This window comes from Camelus dromedarius, chromosome 17, assembly GCF_036321535.1.
Source record: "Camelus dromedarius isolate mCamDro1 chromosome 17, mCamDro1.pat, whole genome shotgun sequence".
NCBI lineage: Eukaryota > Metazoa > Chordata > Mammalia > Artiodactyla > Camelidae > Camelus > Camelus dromedarius.
In genome coordinates this window covers 3,176,115-3,183,545 of record NC_087452.1, presented here as the reverse complement: position 1 = coordinate 3,183,545, position 7,431 = coordinate 3,176,115, and positions in this window count along the sequence as shown.

The following is a 7,431-nucleotide window of genomic DNA, read 5'->3' as shown; positions in this document are numbered from 1 at the left end:
TAATGACGGCAGAACCACATGTGCGTATAACTCTTCTCATGGAATTTCTTGTTTGAGCCTTGCAAGGTGGGAGTTATTATCCCCTTTTTACGGAGGAGAAAGTGAGGCCTGAGAGGTTAAGTGACACGCCAAAGGGCACTAGCCAGCTACCCAGTGATGGGGTCTGGAGTCAGAAAATAACTCAAAGACACTGAGTCAATTACTCGCATGCTCTTTACTTGTAGCTTTCCTCCAAAAGGGCTAGAAGAGGATTTACATAAAAGAAAGAGGATCCAGGGGAGAAGGAAAAGCCAAAGACAGGCTGGAAACCACGGACTTCAGTTTCCTTGCCCAGCAGGCCGCTAGCAGTGAGGCCAGTCAGTGTTCTGATCTCGGACTGCTGGAAAGAACTTGAAGTTGTCTATGGACGCCCCAGAAGGCCTTGAGACTTCAGCTTCCTTTGCGTGACGCCTGTCAGTGTCTTTGCTGGCATCTCAGAGTTCATAGGCAGCTTGGCACCATCAACCTTATCCAACTGATTTTAATTCCCTTCCAAGCCATTTAAATTCCCAGGAGCAAACCAGGAAGTCCCCTTGCACACACCCAGGCCTGGAGACGCTCGGACAGCCTCATCCTGGCTTGACTGGAATGCCCTCCTGGGACACGAGCCAGTTTTCACACAGTCTGTTACTCAAATTCCCCTCTTCCTTCGATGCTTTCCAGACGTCTGGGTCTGCCTGTAATTGCCTTCCTCTTCCAAGTACAAAAATGGAGGGCACAGCCCTTCTGTTCTTTCCCAGACCACGCTCCCTTCCTGAGGTGTCATCTTCTAGACGGGCTACCGGGCCCCTTCGTCTTGCACATGGGCCTGGGTTTGTTCTGGAAGAAAGGGGAGGGCATGCACCTTGTCTGGTGAAAAGCGCAGGATGGCCTCCCAGGACACCAGCGCAGACCAGCTGCACCCTCTCATGACCTTGGGAACCTCATGTCATCCCTCTGAGTCTCAGTTCTCGCACCCACATGGGCACAGACATTTGAGGTAGAGTATGGAGACGGTTTGCAAGCTGAGAAGTGCTGTGCACGCAACTCTTGCAGGATCCAGAAGTTTCACTCAGCGCCAGTTTTCTCGCTGCAGAAGGCACGCACCCCACAACAGTCTGGGCTGTGATGCGACATATTTTGCAGAGCTCTGAGCTCCAGCTCATCCCCCCACCAGTCTTGGGTCCCAGAGCGGGTGAGGCTGGGTGGGCAAGCAATTATCTTATTCCTTTTCTTCTCCTTCTGGATTTTAATTGCCAAATCTCCTAGGTCCTTTAAATAAAGGGAGAGAGGTAGCCTTTTCAAACACAGCAGTTACTTTCCTGTGAGCATGGCTGTTGAAGCCCACTCTTATTTTGAAAAGGGGCCCTGCAGTCATCTTCCTGCAGGAAGGTTCAGAGTGACAGGGTTGCAGGCTGTGACCTGGGCTGCTATTGTAGTGTTTTCACTGGGAGTTAAGTCAAGAGGTTTCATTCAGCCCAGGCCCCTTGTGGCACGTGAATGATATCTGTCCACTGAGGGTCCTGTTTCCTCACACTGAAAATGTCCCTCCCCCGGGTGTCTAGCCTCTGCGTCTTAACCTTCTTTCCTGTCTGCAGCACTCTGCCTCTGATACTAAATTACTCAGCAGTGAATGAATTAGCTGAGCCCAATGTGGGAAAAAAGATTAGGCTGAAACTAAGGAAATTAGGTTCTAAGCATGATGAGCACAGGATGCAGGATGAAGATGCCGAAACTCGTGCCCTGGATGACAAAGAAGCTAAGCTTTATCAGCACCAGGAAGGAAATCTGTTTGGGGCCTTATTTCATTTAATCTCCACAACTTCAGGGGTAGGTGCTATTATTATCTTATTTTGCAGATAAGACAACTGAGGCCCAGAGATGTTAAGTAACTTGTCCAGGGTCACACAGCTAGTCTTGGTCCCAGGATTTGAACCCACGCAACCTAGTTCCAGGGCCTCACACTGTCCTCTCTCCGGGGATCCGAGACCACATTAGCTTTGCATTCATTCATTTATTCATTTATCCATTCAGCTCTACTGGGGAAGGGGGAAATTTTGTATAGGAGCTGGCCCCAGAATATTTCTGCAGGAGAGACCTGTCATTCAGTTATTGCAGGCCAAAGGGACCAACCAGGTGAATGCCAGGAGGCCTGCTGGGGCAAGCTAGGACTGGACAAGGACCATTCAGTGCCCCGGAAAGCCCAGCTGAGTTTGCAAATCTGAAGGGACTGGATGGCAAGTGAGCCACTTCCTGCAGCCTGAGAACTTGGTTCTTGAGGCCACAGGTGAAAGCAAGAGGTGCGAAGAACTCTACAGCCTTGAGAAAACTGCCAACAAAGAGGGCCCAAGCCCGGCCTCCCAACTTCAACCCAGTAGCTTGTCCCGAGCAGCAGGTGCTTTACCACGTTCAGCCCTCCTAGCCCCACTGCATGTACAGAGGCAGCTGCGAGGGGCAGAGGGAGCCTGAAGCCCAGGCAGGGCTTCCAAGGATGGGGCACAGAGACCAAGTCAGGGGCCTGGCAAGGCTGGGGTGGGGGTATCCTTCAGAGGGTCTTGAAAGCCACAGAGTGGAGAAAAGCAGAGAAACAGAGGCTGGAGAAGCCAACAGCATCCCCCCTTGTCCTCTGGTCCCTCCTGCTGGTCCTGGGTTACATTCCAAGGGCCAGCGTGGGTGGAAGTATATTGTCTTGCAGTCTGGAGGCTGGAAATCCAGGATCAAGGTGTCATCACTGATATTAACCTTGGCCACCTGGCTTGAGGCGGGATTTGCCAGGCTTCTCCACCAGAAAGTTATCCCGAACCCCTCTGCGTGCCTGCTCTTCGAAAGCAAGGCACCTGGACCAGCCCGCTCTCAGGTACACATTTACATATTTTAACTCATTTAATTTTCACGATAACCTAACCTGGCAGGGACTATCAGATGCAGGAACTGAGGCTCAGGGAGGTCAGATGCCCACCTCCCGCCGCTCCTAGCACTCGGGGCTCCTGTGCCCACCTCTCCCCTCGTCTGCCAGCTTCTCTGCGTCCTGCCTGTGGTCCTCACCCTTCATCCAGAGGTGGAAACCACCCAAGTTCCTTTGTGGCCCCAAGTCTGGTATGAGACCGTACTTGAAAGCAAGAGACCCCAGATCACATCCCGTTTTGCAGGCACACATGTTCCCCGGGGCCTGGGGCCTGAGCTATTTACTGCAGGTGCCCTGCAGCCGGCTTTCATTTCCTGCATGGTCTAGACGGACACAGGCAGAGACAGCGGGGCGGCACCTGCTGGGGACGGACGTAACCCTCATGAGAGGGAAGCTGACCATGGCTGCGTCCCTCCTGGGTCCTGCAAGGGAGGGGCGGGTGGCCAGGAAGCCGGGCGTCAGCCTGGGACCATGATTGTGGCAGGAGGGAGCTAGGATCATGGTCTTAGATGGTTGGGGAAGAAGAGGACCATCGACAGAGGGAGAAGCAGAGGCTGCCTGGGTGACCGGGGCTCTGTTCACGAGCCCACGTTCTCCATCCCTTCACTCCAAGGAGCCCACCAGCACCCCAACTCTGTCTTCTTCCTCCCCAGGACCTCACCCTCAAAATGACAGCCAACCGTGCTCCTGCTTTTATTCAAGCATTCTGTGTCCAACACACACCTCGTAAGTGCCTGTTCGGAGCTGGGAACCACGCCAGGGGCTCTGCACATACCATCCCCCGTCATCCGCACAGCAGCCTTGGGGTGTGGGGTTTTTATGCCCATTTTACAGATGAGGAGACAGAGGCTTGGAGAGTGAAGGTGGCTCAATCCAGGGGCATCGCCTGCAAAGACTCCACTCTTTCCAGCCATGGTTCATTTACTCCTTCATTCAAAAGAGTTACTTTTGACCCCTGCACATGTGCCAGCTGGTGTGCTGGATGCTGGAGGTACAGACATAAACAGGATGACATGGTGCTTGTCCTCATATCCTCACATTCCGGGGAGGGAGCAGATCCCGCCCTCACAGGCAGCCAGCACTCACCTCACCGCAGAGCACAGTCACCGCCGGGCAGGGTATCACCGATGTGTGAGGGCAGAGGGGCTCTAGTGCAGGATGTGTGACGGGGCAGGTGACATTTAAACTGTCCCTGAATAACTGGAAGAGCGGGAGGAAAGGTATTTAAGGAAGAGGGAACGGCAGGGTGAAGGCTGTGGGTCTGAAGCAGGACTGGAAGGAAGGCAAGGTGATTGGAGTAAAGTGAACGGGGGAGAGGGGAGGGTGTGAGGTCGGAGAGGCGGGCAGGGTCCCGGTCCTGCAGGGCCTTGTGGATCAAGGTCAGGGTCCGGAACTCAGCCTGGCTGTGATGGACGTTGTTGGAAGGTTTTAAGCAGGGCAATCAGTCTCTTCTCTCACGATGCCCATATTTTAGAACCAGGTCTCTGAACGTCGGTGCTATTGACACTCTGGGCTAAGCCTTCGTGGGGGCTGTTCAGGTTGGTCTGGGATTATAGCAGATTTAGCAGCGTGCCCACTAGATGCCAGGAGCAACTCCCTGCCCTCCTCCATGTCTAGACGATCAAAATGTCTTCAGACGTTACCAGATGCCACTTCCAGCCTCCTTGAGAACCAATGACTTACTGGTTTACTCGCTGCTGTCACGAAGTCTAACGCAGCTGGCCCGGTCAGTGATCTCTGGGTGGCTCCTCCACATGGTGATTGAGAGATGGGGGCTCCACCACATGGGAGCCCTCTGCTTACCCATGACAGGCAGGGAGGAGAGAGGACGAGGCCTGGACGTGAGCACGTGTGCCTTCCCCACCCACGGTCTGCTGGCCAGAACTCAGTCCCGTGGCCCCAACCTACCTGCAGGGAGGCTGGAAACATGCTCTCCTCATGCATCCAGGAGATGGAAACGGCTTTGGTAGCACAAAGCATTGCCCCTGCACGAGGAGCTCAGCTCCCTGAATGCTCACAACGTCCAAGCAGCAGCAATTCCGTCTTTCCAACACTCACCTGTAACATGGGCCAGTGGTCGGAGGAGGGCACTGGTGCCGGCTTCCCTGGACCTCCGCTGAAGCTGACACATGTAGTTGATGGCTGGGGTCCATCTTGCCAGCATCTCAACCTCTTTTGATAGCAAGAATCCTGGATTCTGTTTGGAGGGGCTGTCTCGCACACTCTGTCTAGGTGAAGGTCCCTGCCCAGGGGCTCGGGCCACCAAGCCTGGTTTAAGGCCTCTTCAGCCTGCTCGGTCAGCGTAAGCCTCAAGATTTTGCTGAGGACGCCGTGACAGGGACTTCCCTTTCTCTGCTGGATCTGAACCTGATGCTGCATGCAGCCCTTTTGTGACCAGGAGGGAATGCGGGTCTGAGAATGGAGCCAACCTAAAGAGAGCAGAGAAGAAAGAGACAGAGTAAAACCAGGTGCAGGAGACCTCGGTGTCCTTCTGTCGAAGTGCTCTGGACCTCCGGCACACCCTGAACTTTCTAAATACACAGACCAGTCGGTTCCTGTCTTTGGTCTACCTTGCAACCAGAGAAGCACCGAAATGACATCAGACATTTCCGTTTCAAGCCCAGAGCTACCTGGGAAATAGAAAGGGGCTGGACCTGCAGGAGTGCTAACCTGCAGACCCAACCCCAGGATGCCTGGGAATGCCAGAGCTGGAAGCAAGAAGCTGAGACCCGGAGACTGTTTGTAGTATCTCTGATGTCAAGACGAAATTGTCCGACATGCCGCCTGGACCCAGAAGCTCAAATAAAGAAAGTAATATCTAACACCGTTCTGGCTTATGAATCACTAACCTAACCTGACCACAACGCTGAGAAGCAGTTACCTCTGAGAGCCCCATTTTAGGGGAGGCTCAGAGAGGCTAAGTGACTGACCCAAGGTCACCCAACTAAAGGTGGGAGGGTTGAGGCTCAAAAGCAGGTTTCTCTGACCGCACAGACCACGAGTTGCTTTGGTTTTTTTCTATGTAAGAAATTCTAACTTCTTTCCCGAGCTTGTTTTAAAAAATAAAGGCAGGATAAATTCTATTGTGCTTTTTGTTTTCACCCAAGGCTGGGATTTATCAGGCTGGCCATCCAGGTCCCCCAGAGAAGGCTCAGGGAAGCCAGAGTGCCCCTCCCTTCTCCTCCCTGTTAGGAGCCTATGTTGGGTAACAACGCCTTCCACGGAGGATACATGTTTAAGCACTCCCATGGCCTGAAACATCTGCTGCGCGGATGCTCGCCTTCCCTCCTGCAGGTGCATGCTTCTGCGTGGGCGAGGCGGGGCGTGCAGGAGACGCGCTCTGAATGTCAGCAGATATTTGCACCCGGCCGACCGTCTAAGCATGCACAAGCCTTTGCAGAAGGAAGCCGGCAGCCCCAGGCGTGGGGGACACGCCTCCTACAGGGATGGAGCGGTTGTGCCGTTGGCATTGAGAATGCGTGGGGTTGTGTTTCGGAGCTGAGCGTGTGTGCGTGGTGTGTGGGTGCGCACCCAGCTCACGCGCCCACAGCCGGGCAGAACCGGGGGGTGAGCCTGGGGGGCCCGTGCAGTGAGTCAGCCCGCTGCCGCCCAGGGAAGGGAAGCCGGCGGGGATGAAGTTTTCAGGGGAATGCTGCTTCCTGTTGCCTGAAGGGGAAAAAATGTCTTCCTGGTAATTTAGAGGAAACAAAAAACCAAGTCAACCCACACTCTCCCAAGCTCCAGGGAGACTTCATTAGCAAGAGCGGTGCTTTACAGCATAAAGGATTGGGGCTTCTCTTGGTGGAAGCAGTCAAAGCCGAAGGCTGTCTACTTCTCATGCCCACTTTGGACCACAAGCCAGAGTGAGTTTTACGAAGGCTTCTGTTCATTCTTCCGCTGGACCCTCAGGGAGACCAGCTCTTCGTGCTCATTGAATGTCCTTAGCTGACGTGTTCCCGGCCTCTGGTCTATCACACTGTCGTGGGATGAGACCAGATGGTGGGTGTCTTGCTGAGCCATTAGGAAGAGGGGCAGGCCCCTAGTAGCCAGGTCTAGGGGTCCAGTGGAAACTTGAGGTTCCTGTCTGTCCTGTGTCCAATCTCCCTTCTGGGGATAGCACCCCAATTCACTGTGGGGAGTCACCACTCCCTCACTGTCAGTCTACATGGCTCCCTGTCTAGTTCTAAAGATGAAGACGTGACCCAGGCCCAGCCAATCAGCAAACTCCATTGCCAGGCCTCAGTCACTGGTATAAGGACAGACACACAACCCAAGTTAGTCCAGTGAGAGATAAGCCTGGGACCTCCACTGGAGCTACTGGGAAAGAGAAGTTCTCATTTCACTGGTGTTGCTAACAGCAAAGAGGTGAGGCTGGGGCTGCCCACAGTCATCTTGCCACCAAGAGCCTGTCACAGAATAAAACTCACCTGGAGGAAAGCAGAGTTCCAAGTAAGCGCAACCAAAAGCTTCCAAATGACATTCGTCAAACACCTGGATCCAGCCACGCC